Genomic DNA, 24,129 nt, shown 5'->3' with positions numbered 1-24,129 from the left:
CGAGCCCCGGGGCCAGCGAGGGCCTTTCTGTGTGGAGTTTGCATGTTCTCCCCGTGTCCGCGTGGGTTTCCTCTGGGTGCTCCGGTTTCCCCCACAGTCCAAAGACATGCAGGTTAGGTTAACTGGTGACTCTAAATTGACTGTAGGTGTGAATGGTTGTCTGTGTCTATGTGTCAGCCCTGTGATGACCTGGCGACTTGTCCAGGGTGTACCCCGCCTTTCGCCCGTAGTCAGCTGGGATAGGCTCCAGCTTGCCTGCGACCCTGTAGAAGGATAAAACGGCTAGAGATGATGAGATGAGACTGATTCTGTCTTCTGTGTCTGTTTCATGCACGTGGCTCTGAGACCAAGAACACAAAAGTGAATGAGCGCATGACTCGGGGGAGGAACGCAGTGCAGGAGACACGGGGTTTTTCATGGTAACCATCAGCGCACTTTCATGAAGCTGTTAAATTTACATTTTCGAAGCAACGCAGTTTTGTCCTCATTGCTTGGGCCAGATCAAACCATTAAACAAGGTTAAATTATTCTTACTCTTGACACATACATGATTTTTTGTTTTCAAAACTGATGATATTCAGTTCAAACACCATTAAAAGTAATTTCAGGAATAGATCTCGTGTGACGTGTAATTCACCCCTCTCATTTAAATATGTCAAAAATTTTTCGAAAGTGCGCGCTTTGCGCATCACGGACCTCAGTGATTTTAAAATGCTGGCTACGGCCCTGGTAGGGGTCCAATATATCGCATCAATATGTTTTTTCTTGATATCTCAATTTTGTTTTTGGTTCTAGTCTGTAAACATTATCAGATGTAGCATGTTTTCCACAAGATGATGACAGACGCGTACTTGGCTTGGACGCCATCTTGATTGTTGCCCGTCACTTGGAAACCGGAAGTGAACCAGGAGGCAAAAAGTCACGTGATTGCAAATAAAGAATACTGTTGCCTGATACTGTGATTCAGTTTCTCCTGGGTGGGTCCCTTTTCTTTCTCGTTTCGCTTCGCCAAAAATGCAACATACCAACAGAAAAATGATAACCGCAATTCCATGTTTTGGTGCCTAGATTCCAGGTGTTTCTGCAAACTGCAGTCATTCACTTGCTTCTCTTTTCCTTGGTTTTGGTCAGTCTGTAAAAAGATAGCTCAGAGGCTAATGTGTATATAGAGTGCCTGTCTCTCAACCGAGTTCTACTCACGGTTGTCTCATCTCAAAGACCATCATAAAAATGGTATCTACTGCCATCTGGCAAGGCATGCTGCAATACAGATGTGAGTGGGGAGTCAAACTCTCATGTTTACCAGAGGACCAGCCCCCCACTGTAACCCTAGCTATATAATAGGTGATAGGCTGAGGGCTATGGAAGCGGAGATCAGTGCCTCCCAATGTGCTTTAAGGGGCCTGGTTAGTACTGGGACAGGAGACTGCCTGGGAAGACCAGGTCCTGGGAGGGGAAGGACTTTGACTAACATGTATGTAACTAGCTGTGATGTCATGGCCCTTCTTATTCTCCTCTTACGTTGGACTGAGGGCAGACTGGATGCTACAGTGATTCACTATCGCCTCTTAAGGTACAAGGTGGTATTACGATACAGATGGTCTGTCCTGTATTGGGGCTAGCTGGTTAGCATGATAACTTTAGTAGATTTCTCTGCAACACCATACATAGATGTTTTTGACATAGCATCAAAACATATTTATTCACATTCTGTTCATAATTTTAGTTAATTTTTTGAAGGTTTTAAAATAAAATTCTCTTTCATTCTCACACCTTTTTTATGCCAAACCCACAACCACATAATCCTGGTAATGCTCATGCTGTACCTGAACCTGATTACATCCATATCATCACCATCATCACACATACACACTGAAAGACTTCCACAACAAGTCTGCAGAAAAAGTAATTAAGCAAACTGAAGACGGTGCTTGAGAAACAGAAATGCTATCAGTGTTTTCCAGCATGGCAGGTGATGCCCATGGCTTCTCAGCCGAGTATGAGCTGACTGATAAAGCAGACGAGGCCGCCGCTGTGTCAAACTCCCGACACCATGCTGCTCCTCATTAACCTCTGTGTAGATAAGCCTGTTTTAACCACATGTTTGGACGGCCCTGTGCACAGTGGCACTTCACGGAGGGTAAAAAAAAGTATTTTTAAAAAAATACTACAAACATAAACATAATTTTGTATCAACCTTTGTGACTTGAGAGATCAACAGTTCAATTGCGCCTGTAATTTGTGAACAAGTGTCCTGGGGCCTGACGCTCAAGCTAACAAGGTTAAAAGGGTGCAGATGGGGTCTAATGGGATTCAGGATCATTCTGGAAGTAATTGTTAACATCATGTTATCACTTTCTGTCTCGCGCTTTCTCTCCTGCCCCCTATGGTGGTGAAGCATATGCTCGTTAGTGAAGAAGCTCAGGTAGGAGGACACTAATTTTCTGAGCGGTGAGTGTTAGTGGCAGAGTTCCAGCTGTTTGAAGAGAGAGAGAGAGAGAGATATGGCACTGGCGCTGAGCAAACACACCGTTTATCAGAGGTAACAGTCACATGCGCTGAGAGAAAGTAAATATTAACTGTCTCTGTGTAGAGATAATTGGCATCAAGTCATTATTTACGCACTTATGTTAGCGTTTTAATGGCAGGATCAGATGGGACGCAGGATGCATACTGAATAAACACGGACTCAGCACAAGCAGGACACACACTCGCGTACATTCAATGTGATGATTGCACTAAAACTCTCGAAAATAAAACCAACACTGACTAAGAAAAGCATTAATATGTGGCACTCACTGGCCGATTTTTTAGGAACACCCACCCATCCACCTGCTGTTTTACGCAGTTCTCTAATCAGCCAATCCCGTGACAGCAGCACAATGCATCAAATCATAGAGATACAAATCAAGGGCTTCAGTTAATGTTCACAATGTTCAAACATAAGAATGGGAAAAATTGTGATCTCAAAGAAAGCGTGACTTTCTTTCACTGTAGCATGGGTGTTGGTTTGAATCAGATGGACTGGGTTTGAGTATTTCAGAAACTGCTGATCTCCTGGGGTTTTCACATACAACAGTCTCCTGAGTTTACACAGACAGAATGGTGCGAAAAAAAAAAAACACTGAGTTGAACGAGCGACAGTTCTGTGGGTGGAAACAAACGCCTTGTTGATAAGAAAAGTCAGAGGAAAATGGCCATATTGGTTCGAGCTGCTAGGAAGGATATAGCAACTCACAGAAACTCTTTACAACCATGGTGAGCAGAAAAGCATCTCAGCATGCAACAGCTGAACAGAAGACCACATTGGGTTCCACTCCTGCAGCCAAGAACAGGAATCTTAGAATCAAGAACAAGTTCCTAAAAAATTAAAGTGGCTGGTGAGTGTATATTTAGGTCACTGCCTAAAAGCGGAGCTCCTGCTAAGTCTATGTGTAAGTGCTGGCTAGAGCTGTCACTCATTATCCATGTTCCGGGTGGAGCTGTCAGTGCAGGAAGCTGTGTTTGTTACACTACAGATGCTCACTGCTGTGTTTATATCCCCATGTGTCTCCGTCAGAGGTTTAGTGTGGTATGCTATAAAGCTTTGCTGTCTGTCATCCTGAGATGTCATTCATGCACAGTATAAAGTTTGTGTGCTGTTTATTGAGTGTGTCCTGTTTGTGTTCGGTGCATTGGTTGAACTGAGGTTTAGCCCGAGACTTTGAGTGCAGAGGCTAATGGGGCACGTTTGGCGAGCTTTGGTTGGTTCTTGGTTGAGCAGAGCGAGGTGTATAACATTCAGAGCACCATCTGTAAACATTTGTTTACAAGCATGTTACATTAATTATTATTGTTGCTGCCGTTAGTTTTCACGGTGTTCAGTGTTTGATGTTATACTCATGTTCAAGAGGAATACAACAGATATGTATCAGAGACTCTCTGCTGTTGTTCTTAATGCCAAGGGCTGCTACAGTGTTAGTAAATAATCCACTGTTATTTTTTTTTTAGAAGCAAATTAAAAATAGGTGTTGGAAAAAAAACCATCTATCTTATGGAAATAAAGATACACATTTCATTGTCCAGTGGTCAAGTGTTTATGAGATACATTGCCTTGCACTTACGATCCAGTTCCCTGTAGTGGTACACGGATGTAGTTTGTACGTACGTACGTCGTATGGTCGCAAAAGCAATCAAAAATCAGGTCGATGCATTACTACATTCTGTTAAGTATGTAGCTTTGCTAAAAATGTCTTAACCCGTCTCAGGCAACATTATTTCAGGGTTTTTTTGCCCGCAACTGTTTTATGTCCAGTGTCTCTTTGATTTTCCTTTATCCTTAACTATGATTCATATGATCTTATCTATTCACAGCACTTATTCACCTTTTTTGTTTGCTACCTCCATCAACTTTGTTGAAGGAGCTTATGTTTTCATCTCTGTTTGTTTGTCTGTTCCAAATGTAACTCAAAAAGTAGTGAACAGATTTTGATGAAATTTGGAGGAAAGGTGAGCCATGGGCCAAGGAACCATTGATTAGATTTTGATGCAAATCTAAATATGTGGCTTGACGAAGGTATACGCTCTACTGAATGCCCCTTTCATTTTAAAATGTGCGTTATGAAAAATTTGTATTCACACTCACTCACTATTTTCTCTTGAACACCATTTTGAGTAGCAGTGTTCAGCTTTTTAGCATAGAATTGTCTGTACAAAATGGCAGTTAACTAGCATTCATGGTAGTGGCATAAAGACATGAATGGCATTCTGATGATTTACTTAAAATAGTTTTTTCTCATTCTCATCTCATTATCTCTAGCCGCTTTATCCTTCTACAGGGTCGCAGGCAAGCTGGAGCCTATCCCAGCTGACTACGGGCGAAAGGCGGGGTACACCCTGGACAAGTCGCCAGGTCATCACAGGGCTGACACATAGACATAGACAACCATTCACACTCACATTCACACCTACGGTCAATTTAGAGTCACCAGTTAACCTAACCTGCATGTCTTTGGACTGTGGGGGAAACCGGAGCACCTGGAGGAAACCCACGCGGACACGGGGAGAACATGCAAACTCCGCACAGAAAGGCCCTCGCCGGCCCCGGGGCTCGAACCCAGGACCTTCTTGCTGTGAGGCGACAGCGCTAACCACGACACCACCGTGCCGCCCTAAAATAGTTTAATAGTTAATAATTTTCTTTGTCTATAATTTGGGTAGCAGAGTTGTACTTCATTGTAGAAAAAAAATGAGAGAGCTTACCTTTCTAAGTAAGTGACTTTTACTTTACTAAGTGATGTCACTTCCTCTACCAGGAAACTTTAGAAAGGTAGTGAGGTATTGTAGTAAAGCAGGCTAACAGTCACCTTATCCTGCCTTGAACCCAGGTCTACAGGATGCTAAACTTGCACCCTGACCACAATGCCAATGAGCCAGTGTCATTGGGATGGTATTCAGAGCGCATACTCAACTGTAGTGATGGGCACTCCATCACAGATATGTTATATTTCTTTTCTCATTAATCTGAACAAAATGTTGAAGATTTTACACCAACAGTAGATTAATTATTCGTCAGATCTGTTTTTGTGATATTGGAGTGAATCTCTCACTCATAAAAAGAAAAGATTTAAATCCATAAAACTGTTTTCATAGATGTTGTGTGGTAGCTAGTTTGAGGCCAGCATGTGGAGTTAAGACACAAAATGGTGGAAAATGTCAACTCTGTTATCACCAATTCCATTAACAGGTTGACCAGTTTGATAACAACTAACAGAGTCAACACTTGAAATGTACCCACAATTATAGAATGGGTAACATATTTTTAGACGTAATATCATTGGCACCAGAATGGCGGAATCCCCATTTCTTATCATCACTAATTAGTCCAACCATAAATAAATAAAAAAGCACAAATATTTATTTGCATGAATGGTAACAAACTTCTGACATGCTATTCTGCCTGTCTGTCTCATCTTCCCTCCCTCCCGCTTTCCATCTGGCAAGAATGGAAAGCAAGCCTGCGGAAATATATCACCTGTTTGTGTATTTGGAGACAGAAGATGCACAAGTGAATGTAACAGCTGGGCTTTCCAACAAATCAGTGATCAAATTCAAGTAAACAAAGAATCAAAAATCCCCAGAGCATCAACTGAAAGGAATTTTGCATAGACCTTTGTTGATATTGCTGAACAAATACCCAAGTATGCAAAAATAATCTTAATTAGTGATGTCTTGATTCTAGTTGTTCCAATTTTGTTACCCATACCCCTTTTCCACCAAATCAGTTCCAGGGCTGGTTCGGGGTCAGTGCTGGTGCTGGTTCACAACTCGTTCAACTTGTGAACCAGCTGAGAACCAGTTTGCTTTTCCATAGCTCGCAGTGCTAAAAGAAGCCACGTCATTACGTCGCTGTATACGTCAGTTATGTCATTGTATACGTCATTACGTCACTATATACGTCAGTTACGTCGCTACGTTTGCATAAACCTTGGCGCGAATATCGAAGCAAAAACAACACGGAAGAAGCAGCAGCAGCAATAACAACAATAATAATAATAATGGATGACTTCGCGTTTGTACAGCTGCTGCTTCTCGTCGCTTAAAAATGGCGATCTTTCACAGTCTTGTTATTGTTGTTGGTCTTAACAACTCCGCCCCCCCGCTGACATAAGCGGTTCTTTCCTCTGGCCCAGCAGAGAGTTGGTGCTAGCCTGGAACTGGTTTTTCTGGCCCCAGAGCCAGTTCTTTGTCAGTGGAAACAGAAAACCCGGTTCCAAACTAAGCACTGGCCCCGAACCAGCCCTGGAACTGCTTTGGTGGAAAAGGGGCATCAGAGTATCAGCCATTTTAATAACCAAGCCACTTTGTTCTGAGTTTCCATATCTCAAGTTCTCAGTAGAGGATGGGGAAACATGTCTGATTTGATCTGATGCAGTCAGATTTTAGGTCAGTACTTAACATTTAGCCAGGACTCAATAAACCGATACTGATGGTAACAGTCAGATTGAACAGAATATCTATATTGTCATTGAACAAGTACAACAGAATTGAATAGCAACTTACTTCCTACAACAGTGATGAGTTGGTGTATAAATACACTCACAGAAATAGTGTGTATCCCTGTATGCCAATGCAAAAAGTGTAAACAATGTAGAACTACAAGCAGCACTTCCTGCATTTTTACCTCCGTCAACTTTGTTGGAGGACATTATGGTTTCACCTCCGTTTGTTTGTTCATTCATTCATTCCCAATATAACTCAAATGGGTGTTGTAGTAGTTAGCACTGTCACCTCACAGCAAGATGGTTCTGGGTTCAAGCCCAGTGGCCAAAGGGGGCCTTTCTGTGTGGGTTTCCTCCAGGTACTCCAGTTTCCTCCACAGTCCAAAGACATGCCATTAGGTTAACTGGCTACTCTAAACTGTCCATCGATCAAGCTTGAAGAGGGATGCCAAGTTTAAATGTCCTAGACACACCAATGATGGACTGTTAATGTCATCAGTGGTGCCCATATGGCCCTTACTGGCTATGGGATGAAGAAGATCGTAGCTCAATAAGTAGTGAACAGATTTTGATGACATTTGGAGGAAAGGTGAGCCATGAGCCAAGGAACAATTGATTATATTTTAATGCAAATCCAGATATTTATGCGGATCCAGGATTTTTTTTTCCTGTTCCCAACATAACTCAAAAAGTAGTGAACGGATTTAGATGAAATTTGGTGTACAGCTTTAGCATTATCATAAGATCAAGTGATTAGAGTTTGATGTAGCACTCCTATACTCGTACTCGACTCTGACCAACATCTCAAATACCACATTATGTGTGACGTAATCCTAGTGTACACTGTTGGGCTAATGAAAAGACAACCAAAAAAAAAAAAAAGGCAGCCATGTGAAATAACAGTTTTGTGAAATGCAAAATGGCTGTGCTTTCAGAAAATACCAAGAGGAGAAACTTCATAAAATATGAAACATACACTCACCAGAACTTGTTTCATGATTCTAAGATCCCTGTTCTTGGCTGCAGGAGTGGGACCCAATGTGGTCTTCTGTTTTCTGTTGCATGCTGAGATGCTTTTCTACTCACCACGGTTGTAAAGAGTGATTATATGAGTTACTATATCCTTCCTGGCAGCTCGAACAAATGTCCATTTTCCTCTGACCTCTCTTATCAACAAGGCGTTTGTTCCCACCCACAGAATTGTCTCTTGCTCAACTCAATGTTTTTTGTTTTTTGCACCATTCTGTCTGTGTAAACTCTAGAGACTGTTGTGTGTGAAAACCCCAGGAAGGAGATCAGCAGTTTCTGAAATACTCAAACCAGTCCATCTGGCTCAAACCAATACCCATGTTGCAGTGAAAGAAAGTCACGCTTTCTTTGAGATCACAATTTTTCCCATTCTGATGTTTAAAGTGAACATTAACTGAAGCTCTTGATTTGTATCTGCGTGATTTGATGCATTGTGCTGCATCGTCAAGGGATTGGCTGATTAGAGAACTGCATAAAACAGTAGGTGGATGAGGATGGGTGTTCCTAATAAAGTAGCTGGTGAGTGTAATTTCTGACTTAAAATATAAAACACGGAAGAATGGATGCTAATTTCACCCAATGTACCTTTTAAAGGGATAGTATAGATGATCGTCGGCTAGCTAGCCAGCTAGCCGATGTACTATCAGTGAGCGTAGCTTAGGGTGACCAGACGTCCCGGTTTTACCAGGACAGTCCCGATTTGGGGTTGTGTGTCCCGAGTCCCGACAAAAGTCTGTCGGGACACGGATATGTCCCGGTTTTCGCCACTCGCGACGTTTGCGGCTGAGCAGCGTGGGAATCATTAGCAGAGAAATGTCTGCATTTACTATTTTGATGAATTGACAGGAATCGCAAACTTTCCTGTAGAGCCCTGCACTCCCGCGGGACCCGACGCAAAGCAGTGCGGCGCGGGACAAATTTTGAAAGCTCATTGAGGGCGCGGGTGGGAGGGGGAGTGCACAATGCGGGAGCAGGTGGGAGAGATGATAAGCTGCAGTCCCGCTAACTAAAAACGTGTTTAAAATAAAATTTATAAATTATTAATTTATGTCTATCATATATAATTTGTGCTGGATATTTTATTTGGCATTAATAAAAACATTTTAAGATGCCTAAATTTGCGGATGTGGTCTAATTTCGCGTACGTTTCCGATTCCTTTCCGCTCTTCCGTGTTTGAGATCTCCGATCATGGCAGAAGAGCAGAGCTCCTCTAGTGAAGCTCACAGTGCTTCAGAAGTAAGTGCTGCTTTAAAACGAGGTTGGAATCATAACACCACAGACTCGGAAGTGCGAGTGCGCAAAGCGAGAGCTGTCAATCATGAGCGCATGCAGCGCTCAACTTGGAATGTGTCAGCAGAATGTCAGAGTCTAAACAATAAACTTACAATAAACCTAACAATGCCACCTATAAATACACAACATGTAGATCTACATAACGTTATCTGTGCCATCTCACAGCAGTTTGCTTAGCTATTTTTAATCAGGGCAAATAGCCTTATAGCCAAAACTACATAGTATATGATTGTAGCGTGACTAATGTGTGGGTGGAGCACAGAGGACGGCAGGACAACGTTTTGAGGCAGATAAGGCTATTTATTTACACCACTTTTCAGTTGGAGTAAGCCCATACACACACACACACATATTCTCCGTCTGGCCCCGGGTTGCGCTCCCTCTGCTCTCTCTCAGCCTCCTTAAATAGGGAGCGGTTTACTGGGGAAAACACACACAAAACACAGGTTAACTACCGTCAGGTGTAGCGATTCTGCCACTCACCTTCCCTGGCTCCACCCTCCTGTCACAGACCGGCGCTTGACCACGCCCCCGCTGCCACATACCCCCACCGCCCGACTCAGGCCGGGCGCCCGTCTGGCCTGCAGCCGACTCCCCCCCCCCCCCTTGACGGGAGAGGAAGTCCGCCACGACCATCTGCGCCCCCGGCCTGTGGACCACCTTGAAGTTGAAGGGTTGGAGTGCCAGATACCAACGGGTGATCCGCGCGTTGGCATCCTTCATGCGGTGGAGCCACTGGAGGGGCGCGTGGTCCGAACAGAGGGTGAAAGAGTGCCCCAGCAGGTAGTAAAGGAGGGCGAGGACCGCCCACTTGATCGCCAGGCACTCTTTCTCAATTGTGCTGTAGCACCCCTCACGCACTGACAGCTTCCGGCTGATGTATAGGACTGGGCGATCCTCCCCCTCCACCTCCTGGGACAAAACCGCCCCCAGCCCTCTGTCCGACGCATCCGTCTGTAACAAAAAGGGGAGAGAGAAGTCAGGGGAGTGTAAAAGTGGCCCCCCACACAGTGCAGCCTTTACCTCAGAGAAAGCCCGCTGGCACTGCTCCGTCCACTGGACCGGATCTTGCGCCCCCTTTTTAGTGAGGTCAGTCAGCGGGCTGGTGACGTCCGAATAATTAGGTATAAACCTACGATAGTAGCCAGCCAGCCCCAGGAACTGTCTCACCCCCTTTTTGGTCTTGGGCCTCGGGCAGGCCGCAATCGCTGCTGTCTTATTAATTTGGGGACGCACCTGCCCATTACCCAAGTGGAAGCCCAGATACCGTACTTCCACCCGCCCAATCACACACTTCTTCGGGTTGGCAGTGAGCCCCGCCCGCCTCAGCGACCTAAGGACAGCCCTCAGGTGTTGCAGGTGCCGCTGCCAGTCATTACTATAAATGATGATGTCGTCTAGGTAAGCGGCCGCATAGGTGGTGCGGGGCCGGAGGACCCGGTCCATCAGCCGCTGAAACGTAGCGGGCACCCCAAACAGCCCAAACGGAAGTGTGACGAACTGGTGTAAGCCGAACGGTGTGGAAAAGGCCGTTTTTTCCCGGGATAATGGAGTCAAGGGGATCTGCCAATATCCCTTCGTCAAATCCAGTGTCGAGTAAAAGCGAGCCATGCCTAGTCGATCGAGCAGCTCATCAATACGAGGCATTGGGTACGCGTCGAATTTAGACACCGCGTTGACTTTTCTATAGTCCACACAGAACCGGACCGAGCCGTCGGCCTTGGGAACCAAGACCACCGGGCTGCTCCAGTCACTGTGGGACTCCTCGACGATGCCCATTTCGAGCATGGCCTGAAGTTCTTCCCGAACCACCTTTTTTTGTGTTCGGGTAATCTATAAGGACGGCTATGCACTACCACCCCTGGGGGCGTCTCTATGTGGTGTTCTATGAGGTTAGTGCGACCGGGCAGGGGCGAGAACACATCCAAAAACTCGGCCTGCAACTGGGCGACCTCCGTGAGTTGGGTCGGGGAGAGGTGGTCTCCACAGGGGACCGGAGAGGTACGTGATGCCAATGTCCCTTTTTGGACCTCCGGCCCCAGCTCCACCTTCTCCGGAACTACCGACACCAACGCCACAGGGACCTCCTCGTTCCAGAGTTTCAGCAGATTGAGGTGGTAGATCTGTAGTGCCCCCTCCCTGTCCGTTCGCCTAACCTCATAGTCGACATCCCCGACTCTCCGTGTGACCTCAAAGAGTCCTTGCCACTTGGCGATTAATTTGGAGCTCGACGTGGGCAACAGGACGAGTACCTTATCTCCCGGAGTGAACTCTCTAAGGCGCGTGCCCTTGTTGTACAGGCGGGTTTGCCGTTCCTGGGCGTGCCGCAAATTCTCCTGAGTTAGGTGGGTGAGCGTGTGGAGTTTTGCGCGCAGATCCATAACGTACTGAATTTCGTTTTTGCTCTGTGAAGGTCCCTCCTCCCAATTTTCCCGCAGTACATCTAAGATGCCGCGCGGCTTACGCCCATATAATAATTCAAACGTGGAGAACCCCGTGGAGGCTTGGGGGACCTCTCGCACTGCAAACAGCAAGGGTTCGAGCCACTTATCCCAGTTACGTGCGTCCTCACTTACGAATTTTTTGATAATATTCTTGAGGGTGCGATTGAACCGTTCAACTAAACCATCCGTCTGTGGGTGATAAACGCTGGTGCGGATCGGCTTAATACCCAGTAGCCCATACAGTTCGCTCAGTGTTCGTGACATAAACGAGGTGCCTTGGTCAGTCAGAATCTCTTTCGGGATTCCAACCCGGGAGATGACGTGGAAGAGGGCCTCTGCAATACTGCGTGCTGAGATATTGCGAAGAGGCACCGCTTCCGGGTATCGCGTTGCATAGTCCACTAGAACTAATATAAAGCGGTACCCTCGTGTTGACCGATCTAATGGCCCGACGAGATCCATCCCAATTCTTTCGAACGGGGTCTCGATTAATGGTAGGTGGCGCAAGGGCATTTTTGGGATGGCCGCTGGATTTACTAACTGGCATTCGCGGCACGCCGTACACCACTTCCGGACGTCGCCGCGAATCCCCGGCCAATAGAATCGGGCCATTATCCAGGCGAGTGTCTTATCCTGCCCGAGGTGTCCAGCCATGGGATTAAAGTGAGCCGCCTGGAATACCAATTCCCGGCGGCTCTTTGGAATTAACAACTGGGTGACTCGCTCTTTCGTCTGAGTGTCCTGCGTCACTCGGTATAACCTATCCTTCAAAATGGAAAAATAGGGGATGGACGATGTGGCGTTCGGCTGGAGCGTTTGACCATCGATTACTCTCACTTGGTCAAACGCATGTCGCAGAGTCTCGTCTCGCGACTGTTCCAGTGGGAAATCCGCGAGGGATTCCCCAATAGAAAGAGGAGGGGCCGGCGGCTCCTCGCTCTGTCGCGTAGATGACGTAGACGGCTCTGCGACCGCAGCTCCAGCCAAAGCGACACCGGGACCCTCCCCTGTCAACCGGCAGGACCCACTCTTTACTAGGCATGCCATTAAACCCCGAAATCCCGGCCAATCAGTCCCCAAGATCAAAGAGTGGGTAAGGCGAGGATTAACCGCCGCCTTCACTATCGATTTTTCCCCTCTGAAATGTATGTGGACCGACACCAACGGCTAGCTGTGAATATCCCCATGCACACACAACACCTTCACCCCTTGTGCTCCCCCCAATGCCTCATCTTGCACCAGGCTTTGGCGGATCGAGGTCTGATTGCAACCTGAATCCACCAATGCCTGATATGTAGCCCCTTGTACACTTACCGGTATGCGATACGCTCCGGCCCGATCGAGGGCAGCTTCTGGCGCGTCGGGGATCCGCACCACCGCCCCCACCTCCATCGCTGCACACTGTTGCTGCAGGTGGCCCGGTTCCCCGCAGCGCCAGCAAACCGGCCCGGGCCTTCCCTCTGCAGCTGTGTTCTGGGGCTCACTCACCTGAGGGGGGGGGGGGGAGACAGACACAGAAGGGAGAAACGGGAGGGCACCACGGGTGCGGCAGGCCGGCTGGGGTGGAGCTGGCCCCCGCCTCCGTGGTGGGGGAATGGGGCGAGGACGGGACATGGGAGGAGGGGGGGAGAAAGAGAGAGAGAAGAGGAGAGAGAAGACGATGTCGTCAGTTGTCCTGCCGGAACAGCCGCCAGATGATCCTCCGCCAGTCCTACGGCCTGATCCAGTGACGCCGGGCGGTGGCACTGGACCCACTCTGCGGTTCCAGCTGGTAAGCGGGCGATGAACTGTTCCAGCGCCACCTGGTCGATGATTCCCTCGGCGTCGCGATCTTCGGCCCTCAGCCACCGCCAGCAGGCATCCCGGAGCTGCTGGCCAAACGCGAACGGGCTGCTGACTTCCTCCATCCGCAGCACGTGGAAGCGCTGACGCTGCTGCTCCAGCGTGCGCCCCACGCGCTGGAGGACGGCCCGGCGAAGGTCGGCGTAGGCCAGCCGGCGGTCGGCGGGGAGCTGTAGTGCGGCCAGCTGCACCTCTCCCGTCAGGAGGGGGAGGAGGCGCGCCACGCGCTGCTCCATCGGCCACCCCGAGGCTTCGGCGACCTGCTTGAACAAGGTGATGAAAGCCTCGGGGTCGTCCTGCGGGCCCATCTTGGTCAAGGTGAGGGGAGACAGGCCCGCGGCCGGGGCGCTGGTGGATCCCGCCGACGTGAGGAGCCGCCGGAATGCCTCTCGATCTTCCTGCTGGGCCAGCACCAGGGCTTCGAAGCGGCGCTCCTGCTCCTTTCGGAGCGTGACGAGTGCCTGGTGCTGGCTCTGCTGAGCCGTGGCGAGGGCGTGGACCAAGTCCGTGAACGGGGAGGATTCCATGGAGCTGCAGGACTGGTGCTCCACCTTTTCCCGGGTTTCGGCACCACTGTAGCACGACTAATGTGTCGGTGGAGCACAGAGGACGGCAGGACAACGTTTTGAGGCAGATAAGGCTATTTATTTACACCACTTTTCAGTCGGAGTAAGCCCATACACACACACACACATATTCTCTGTCTGGCCCCGGGTTGCGCTCCCTCTGCTCTCTCTCAGCCTCCTTAAATAGGGAGCGGTTTATTGGGGAAAACACACACAAAACACAGGTTAACTACCGTCAGGTGTAGCGATTCTGCCACTCACCTTCCCTGGCTCCACCCTCCTGTCACAGACCGGCGCTTGACCACGCCCCCGCTGCCACAATGATGCTTTAATTTATGGAGATGCCTTTTGTTTACACGTGATTTCCAAATGAGGGATATTGCAATTTTATATTAGGCTAAATGAACATCTACACCAAGTTGAAAGCATCAGGGGAAGATTATGGACTCACCAAATTTGGCTTAACAGTCATTTAATGGTGAAATGTCATTCACACTGTCAGCCAACTTCGGGTTGTTTCTCTGAGTTCTGACAATAAACGAGACCATCCGAACACATCTGAAAACATCGTGGTTTGAACTGTGTTGGTTCAAATCAACTTGGTTCAGACCAAGTTGGTACTACAGCCACGCCCGGATCACCGCACAGGCTTCATATGGCTTCAGCCTAGGGGCCCCCACGCCCCCCGCCTCGCAGGGGGGCCCCCCAATTGGTCAAAAAAAAAACAAACCTTCATATTCATTGGCTCAAAATGAATATTTAAATAAACGGACGCTGATTGGGTGAGGCGAATCCGCCTTCCATATATAAACTTTAGACGTCACGCACGACGTCACTCCACAGTTGAACAGTGAACATGTGTGACAGAAAATATGAGAGTGGTGCTCAAAAGCGCAAGGCGCAACGGCAAAAAGCCCAACGTGACAAAGCTCTATTGAGCAATATACCAAAACTAACAGGGTTTTTTAAACCTAATGAAACCCAACTGGCAAGTGCAAGTCATCATGACACTAGCATAGCAAACGTTATGTTAGCTGCAGCTGCAGCCAGTAGTACTACTAGCTCTGGTGAGGGTGAAGGACTATCCCTTTCAGACCCCGTCCCATTTGTGGATGAATGTGCCACTGCCACTAGTTTCACAAACGCACACACACACACACACACACACTCACTCTGATGACATTGTTTAATAATGAAAGTTTAATAATGAAAAAACAAACAAAAAAACAAACAAACAAACAAAAAAAACTTTAAAATGTAGAAAATAGACAGTTCTTTACAGGTAGATGGGATAATAAGATGGTGGTGGCCGGGGGGAGGGCCTACAGCAACTTGTAGCCTGGCCATGTTAATCTGGCCCTGACGACTACAGCTTTGGGAAACAGTCGTTTTTTGGATGTTAGTTAGTTCAAACTTGCATCGTACCATACTGGTTTAATGTTAACTTGGTTGGTTGTTTGGGAAACACATCCCTGAACGTGAGCTGTACATATTTATGCTCAAATCCACTCAAAGTAGGGGGCGGGGCACCATCATGCTGTGTCTTTACATTATATTAATTTCTTATAGGCCTACTTGTATTTCCTAGAATGTAAATGTGAGGAGTGACATATAAGCTATGTGCAATGTACAATATTCTTAATATCCACTGTAGATTTTGGTAGGTGTGTTGGGTATCTCTGTAAAGCCTCAGCTGCGCATGCCGCCTGGCAATGCGCACCCTCGCTCCGTGCGCTAGGTGAAGGATCGGTCAGTGGAGAGCTCAGCTAAGCTCAGCATGTTTAATTCCCCAAGCCAATGACAAGAACTTTCGTGAGAAATAACGCGAACGTCTGCATCATGCGGGATTTGCGGGCAGGCGCGGGAGGGACTGAAAATCATAATTCTTTGCGGGAGCGGGACTGCACAATGCGGGAGCGGGACTGAAAATTCTGTCCCGCGCAGACCTCTACTTTCCTGGTTACTGCCCCCTGGCCCTGTGGCATGGGTGTTTATTTAGCCACATTATTCCAGACAACAGAACGTGTTGCCATGCAACAATAAAATAAACATTAACTGGCGCGAATGTTCTTTGTCTAGCAGCAGTAATGACGCAGCAATTATGCCGAAAAGAAAATGCACCTTTTCCAAAGATTTACAGGGCACCTACTCCTTCCTCCGAGAGGTGCAGAACAATGCGCACGAAGCCTGCTGCACACACTGTAAGTGCTTTGTTCTTGTACTGAGTTGGGTAGCCTATGCTGCAAATGCTGTGCGCTCCTGTGGGGGCTTTCCTCGGGCTGTCACCCCTCTCCTCCTTTATTGCTGTTTTGTTTGAGTGTATATTCTCAAATCACTTCTCTTTTTTGTTTCTGTTTAACATACCATTCTGACAGTTTGGCCATATTGAACAGCTTGTTGCACCTTCCATTAAAGTGTTCGCTTTTGTACACATCTTCTTGCTTTATTCATTCAGTTGTGGGGAATGGTTAGTAAGGTTGATTCTGACCTAGGCTATGTTGAGATCACATATCTACTTTTTAAGTTCATGCTATAGTGCATACAATTTTAGAGATATAGCCTACATGTGCATATGCATTCTTCTTGGTGTTCTCACAAACAGGTGAAATAAATCAGTTTAAATTTGGCCTATGGACATAGCCTGGCCTATTCTCAGCCATTACAAAATCTGTTGTCTGACCTTAATTTAACTGATCTGTATACCACTATGCTACTAGATAACAAAATGCCTGTTTGTTTTATTTCATGTGAGATGTTGATAAATGTGAGCTTCAACAAAATGATAAGAGCACCTCTCTGAGTGTCACGATTACGTAAAAAAAAGGTGTGCGTGCACGAGCATGGTCGCGCGCAAAAGTGTCCCAGTTTCAAACTAGGGAAATCTGGTCACCCTAGCGTAGCTTCTACAGTATGTTTGTTAGCAGAGCAAAAACAAACAAAACATTTGGCCACATTGTGTCTGAAATATCAGTTACTTTATGTTACGTTTTTATTTACAGAACTGTTATATAAAAGTAATATCGCACTATTGGCCCTTTTCCACTACCCTTTTTCAGCTCACTTCAGCTCACTTCAGCCCGACACGGCTCGCGTTTCGACTACCAAAACCCAGCACGACTCAGCTCGCTTCAGCCCTGCTTAGCCCCTAAAACTCGCACGGTTTTGGAGTGGGGCTGAAGCGAGCCAAAGCGAGCCGAGTGAGGCTGGGGGCGTGAGCAGACACTCCCCTGTGCACTGATTGGTGAGGAGGAGTGTCCTCACATGCCCACACACGCCCCGCGAGCGCGCTGGGATCTGTAAACACCGCAAACCCGGAAGAAGAAGAATTACGAATTACGAGAACTTCTGAAGCCTTATGTGCCTCGCCTCGTCTATACGCTCTTGCCAGTATCTGTCCGCGTTGTCGGTGACAACAAGCCACAGCACCAAGACCAGCAACACTAACGACTCCATGTCCTCCATGTTTATTGTTTACTATTCGGGTCGTGAGACTACCGCTTAAAAGATCACTGATGTCACTGTTTGCGCTGCTTAATGGCATCACCTGACGTCCACCCACTTTCGCTAACTCCACCCAATGTGTCCACCCACTTCCAGCCAGCACGGTTCAGCATGGTTGTAGTCGAAATGCAACTCCAACAGCCCTGCTCAGCCCGACTCAGCACGGCACGGCTCAGCCCGACTCAGCCGCGTTTGTAGTGGAAAAGCGGCATAAGTTGCTACGACACTCAGTCTGCAGACTCTTATCTGTAGCCAACTCATAGCGTGCTGATATTCCGTATATCCACACAATTGCGAGTGCACTATTGCTTAAATAGGAAGTTATACATGCATTACTTCATATAGTATGCAAGTTTTGATTGAGATATTTGTTGCGTACACACACACACAATGTGTTTATTACTATATATTATGGTATAGTATTAAAGGTATAGTAGTGGTTGAGTGTTTCAGGTCATGTTAGATAACTGCATAAAACAGCAAGTGGATGGGTGGGTGTTCCTAATAAAGTGGCCGGTGTGTGTATTTACTTACAGATAAGACTCAGCATGAGAAGGTCATCGCTAAAAGCAAACACTAGCTAGGAAAGGGGAAAAAATATCAACACTAAGTGAGCGAGAATAAAAGCTCTTCACCAGTATGTTGTTCTTGATGATCAGCCGCTATCGCTTACCAACAAAGAGGGACTTTGATGCAATGAAGACAATTAAACATACCTTACTTACACCTATGCAGAATTGAGTTTACAAACTGAAACAAAATCCGCTCTTCTCCTTCATGAGCTAATGTTATAACAAACGAATATAGAAGCCTAAACACACAAACATGCTCATGTGCACCTTTCACGATCACCGTTTAAGCCAGGGAAGCAAAACCATAGCTAAATAGAATGTCATGTACCATCCCTGATTGCTTAATACCATGCATCTGTATTGATAAGTACCAAACGACACATACTTGTAATTTACATCCCTACTTAACAGTTGTAAAAGCAAAGAAAAAGACATTAAGCTCCAACATCAAGTGCAAACATAAAGCTAACAGTCCAATAATGAGGAACAAAAGAACAGGCGTGAGTTAACAGATTGGAGTACAAAGACCAGACACAGACAAGCACCTTAATCCTTTCCAGCAACAGCCGCTTCTCTTTTTAACAGCCACTAGAACTGCTTTAGAAATGAGGCCATTTTACATAATTGATATGTGCAGCGATGGTGACTGGGACAGTAGAACAAAGCCATGAACAGGCTGAGTGTTCATAATTTTCCAGTCCTCTTGTATTGTGCATGAATATGATTCTGAATGTTCACTGAACCATCGAATGTTCATCTGAACACCTTTATCGCAATCCAATTATCAGGTTTCTTGTAACAGCCTGCGTTTTCAGGCAAAACTATTGTTTTGGTAATAATATGAGGTTGGCGCATTGTCTCAGCTAATCACACTGTATTTGTATACGAGGCAAAATATTCACGGCTTAGTCATATAGACTGACCCACAGACAACTCCAGTGTGGTTTATAAACTTCTTCAACACTCAAACTGCACAGGGTGTTTAAACTTCTGAGTTCACACAAAATGTTAGTGTCATTTACTGGAATTGCATAGAAGTTGAAGGTAGAATGGATGCAAAATGAACTAGAACGCTGTATTTCCCTAAATGTGAATAAACTTACCTCAAATGTAGATGATCAAATAAATCATTCTTAGTGTTCAAAGTTTGCTTCCTTAGTTTTGCACCAAAACTAAAGTAGCTAACAAGAAGTGTATATTTTCCTCCTCCAAAATCTTTTCTGCAAATCTCTACCTCAAACCGCAGCATCTTTCAGCAGTCATTCAAACTTTCTGATGTGATTTAGGACACAGGTTGACTTGCTGTAATCTGAAAACATGAACAAAACCTTACAATGGAGCTGAAGAGGTGGCCATTTTGGAAAACCGGAGTCATTTGTGCCTTTAGTGCTGTTTGGTATCATGACACCTTCCTGGCTGTGCTAATCCAAGCTGGAAGTTATATGGATGATAATATAGTTTCGATTTAACCCCTTTCCCCAACATGAACTCTGATTTAAATTAATTAATTAAAAATCAGAATATTTTATTTTACAATAAACATGCAGCTAGACAGAGACTGTGACTAAACTCACAGTAATTTGCACTAGCGGTTACAAACCGGGACATCTGGTCACCATACCCTATAGATCCAGAATGGTAAGAGATAGAGAATGACGCTTAATGAGAAAAAGTTCCACCCTGCTGCCCTGAAAAAAAAAATTAGAAAAAACAAACAAACAAACAAACAAACAAACAAAAACTGATTGAAAACATCATGAAAATTGACAAAGTTATAATTGATTGAAAAAAAAGGCCATTTTTCATGGATCATTCTGGATCAGTGATCCAGATCAGCACCAAAAGTCATAGCAATGTAATTCAGCCCAAAGGTATTCTTCATGTGAAATTTGCTGATGATTGGTTGAAAACTGAGGGAGAAATAGCATCCTAAAAAATGTAGCAATAATAATAATAACTAGAGACTGTGACTAAAGTCACAGTAATTTGCGCTAGCTCTTACAAACCAGGATGTCTGGTCACCATATCCTATAGATCCAGAATGGTAAAAGATAGAGAATAATGCGCAGTGAGGAACAAATCCCATTTTTCATGGATCATTCTGGTTTGGTGATCCAGATTAGCACCAAAAGTCATGGAAATGTAATTCAGCCCAAAGGTATTCTTCATGTGAAATTTGGTGATGATTGGTTGACAACTGAGGGAGAAATAGCGTCCTAAAAACATTATGGGGATAATAATAAGAAGAATAAGAATAATAATGTAGAAAGATCCTGAGTGAGAGTAACAATTTGCGCCAGCACTGCTAGCGCAAATTAATAATAATAATAATCATCATCATCAGCAGCAGCAGTTGATTCTAAATGAGACTTACTTTTTGAGACTTTCAAATTAATGATTGAAAAAAGTATAAAGTCAATTATGTTTACATTAATCTTCTACTTCCAGTGTAACACCACAAGTCTTAGCAAGTATTATTTATTTATTTATTTATTTAGGGTCAAACCATTCAAACTCAGCTAATCATGGGGAAGCCATGGCCTAATGGTTAAAGACACAGGAACAAAAGGTCACTGGTTCGATTCCCTGGACCAGCAGGAATGGCTGAAGTGTCCTTGAGCAAGGCACCTAACCCCCAACTGCTCCCCAGGCTGCTCTGGGTATGTTCTACATCACTCTGGATAAGACAATAATGTAATGTAAAGTAATCAGAATTGGTTAATGGAAATTCTTATGAATCTGCAATCATGGTAATTAATTCATCCTGAGGAAGCACTTTATTCTGGTGAATCCGGAGCCTATCCTCGGAACACTGGGTGTGATGTCGGAATACACCACGAATGGGATGGGACACCAGTCGATTGCAGGCATCACATACAGGCTTGTTCATACCTAGGAGCAATTCAGCATAGCCAATCCACCTGGCATGTTTTTGGGAGGTGGCAAAAACCAAGAAGCCTACAGGAAACCAAGAAGGACATGGGGAAAACATGTAGCATATGACACTCCACACAGACAGAAACCTGAGCTCAGGATTGAACCCAGTATCCTTGGTGTGTTATGAATTCAGTCAATGACATGACTTTATTCTGTCCATGTGTTCATGTTGTAATTCTGATATGTGCCTTATGACTGCAAAAATTTGACCTTTGCTCTCCTTGGTAGTGACATCAAAGCAAGCCAGAAAGCTTTTGGAATATTCAAACCTGCCTTAAGCCATGCTACACACACCAGCTCGAGTGCTGAACTGGAAAATATCCCTCGCTTGGCAGCAGGTGGAAAGTTAGCAAGGCCCAGTCATTAAGCTCTGGTAAATACTCATGTGAGCTTTGGAGCCTGAAAGCAGAGCCTGGTGTGAAGCTTGCACTGCTGCCTGGCTCCATTTTGGAGCGCGCTGTGTTTGTGTTGAGATAGCAGTGGAAAGCAGGCCGTTTTTTTCCCCCCCTGTCCTTGTGCCACGGATTTGAACATATGGGTAAAGCTTTGCAGATAAGACTGGCATTTACCTCTCTGCTTGGGATAGATAACATCCTGTTCATTACTCCAGCTGTGCTGGCTTCAATGCTTTCAGACGAACCTTTGCACCGAGACTGTGGCAGAACCCATGTTCAGCTTGTTGGAAAAGCAGGATAAGACTAATTCTCTGTTCTTCAAGTGGTGTTATTTATAGAAACCATTACCTTGCAAGCTCTTTAAGTGCAGCGTCTATGCTTTGGGGCTAAAGTCCAATTTACTTTTCTACTTAATAGGTAAAATGTGACATTGCAATAAAAGTTAGTGAGAGTATGTTTGTTGGAAACGCCTTGTTAATCCAAATAATTATCCAATTATAAGGTACTTCAGCATGTCCCATTTTACTAGTGAGTAACACTAGTGAACAGAGCTTAAGCTTAATTCATACATGCATGTTTACGCAGGGGGCAGCACGGTGGTGTAGTGGTTAGCACTGCTGCCTCACAACAAGAAGGTTCTGGGTTTGAGCCCAGTGGCCTACGGGAGCCTTTCTGTGTGGAGTTTGCATGTTCCCCCTGAGTATGCATGGGTTTCCTCCAGGTGCTTGAGTTTCCCCCACAGTTCAAAGACATGCAGGTTAGGCTAATTGGTGGCTCTAAATTTACTGTAGGTGTGAATGGTTGTTGGTCTTTACGTGTGATCGCAGATCCCTGCGATGATCTGGTGACTTGTCCAGGGTGTACCCTGCCTTTAGTCAGGGTACACCCTGGACAAGTGCATAGTCAGCTGGGATAGGCTCCAGCTTGCTTGCAACCCTGCACAAGATAAGGTTACGGATAATGGATGGATGTTTACGCAGGAATTTAAAATCAAATAATGAGGAATCAGGGTTGAAATATGAGCGCAACCCAGAATCAAAATCTGGGAAGGACTGACACGACAATTCCCAGGAGAATACTGGGTTAACTGTATATTATGATACGTCAACCAAGTTTGACACAAGTGATTTAAAACATGAGCAGAGGGAAGCAACAAGAGAAGGAAGAGCCGCAATTAATTGGAAGAAAAATGGCCACGAGGGTGGAAATACTTTGTTAGAAGCATCGTATAATGACGAATGCAAGCAATAACATTAGATGACATCTAGAAGATGATGTAACATCTAGAGAATGATAGGGGAATCCATGGCCTAATAGTTAGAAAAACAGGTTTGAGACCAAAAGGTTGCTGGTTCAATCCCCTGGACTAGCAGGAATGACTGCAGTGCCCTTAAGCAAGGCACCTACCACCCAACTGCTCCCTAGGGTGCTCTGGGTATGTTGTATGTCACTCTGGATAAGAGTGTCTGCTAAATGCAATTAATGATGTAAGTTGGCAAAAGAAACAACTGGTGAAGTGTTTAAAATGAAAACCACACCATGTTTAAGCCAATCAGATGGGATTGAAGGACTTTTTTATATTGGATTTGTTATACATCATATAAAGTTGTGCAGAAATGTTTTAATAAGCGAAACTGTATTATAAACGCCTACCAAATTTACAAAGGCTTTTGTAACACTGATTTTATTTGGACTCATGTGCATACCGTATGTTTGTTAATTAATGCCGATCAGACATCGATTACCAAGCATATCCACACAGATACAGATGATTTATATTTCCCGAAGCCCATAAAATCCCATAACAGGCAACACTCAAAGAGCTGAAAATGACCAAATGACAACTCACTGGTGAAAACGTGTCTCCTAAGCATGGTGGTGGTGTGGTCAACCTTCAAGTGATGTAGCTTGGCCACTGTAGTGCATCAGCTACCATAGAAACACTAAGTCTTCTTCCTTTTATAGGACACCATAAAAATAATTTGAAATTCAAATCATTAGTAAGTAAGTGATGTAAATGTGACAGTGTAATCCGTATGTAAATTTGCAGTAACTCATTGCTAATGATATCATTTGAAGCTGATCAATTGAGGATCGTGTTAATGAGTCTTCTGATGTGCAAATTTATACCACCTTGTTGGATTCAAAAGTCTTTCCAAGCTAAGTGTTTTTTGCTTGAGTATCATATTTCTTGTGGAAATGCTCCTGACAATACTGTGCAAATAAATTCATTCATGTCCAGTTTGATAAATGAAGCCCATTACCAGTAAAGTTACACAGACTTGAAGTGTAGAAACACTATGATACACACTCACCGGCCACTTTTATAGGAACTTGTTCTTGATTCTAAGATTTTTGTTCTTGGCTGCAGGAGTGAAATCCAATGTGGTCGTCTGCTGTTGCATGCTGAGATGCTTTTCTGCTCACCACGGTTGTAAAGAGTTGCTATGAGTTACTATATCCTTCCTGGTAAAAAAGTTCAAACCAATCTGGCCATTTTCCTCTGACCTCTCTTATGAACAAGGCGTTTGTTTCCACACACAGAACTGTCGCTCACTCAACTCAATGT

The sequence above is a fragment of the Neoarius graeffei genome, chromosome 5 (assembly GCF_027579695.1).
Source record: "Neoarius graeffei isolate fNeoGra1 chromosome 5, fNeoGra1.pri, whole genome shotgun sequence".
Taxonomy (NCBI): Eukaryota; Metazoa; Chordata; class Actinopteri; order Siluriformes; family Ariidae; genus Neoarius; species Neoarius graeffei.
This window is presented reverse-complemented; position numbering follows the sequence as displayed.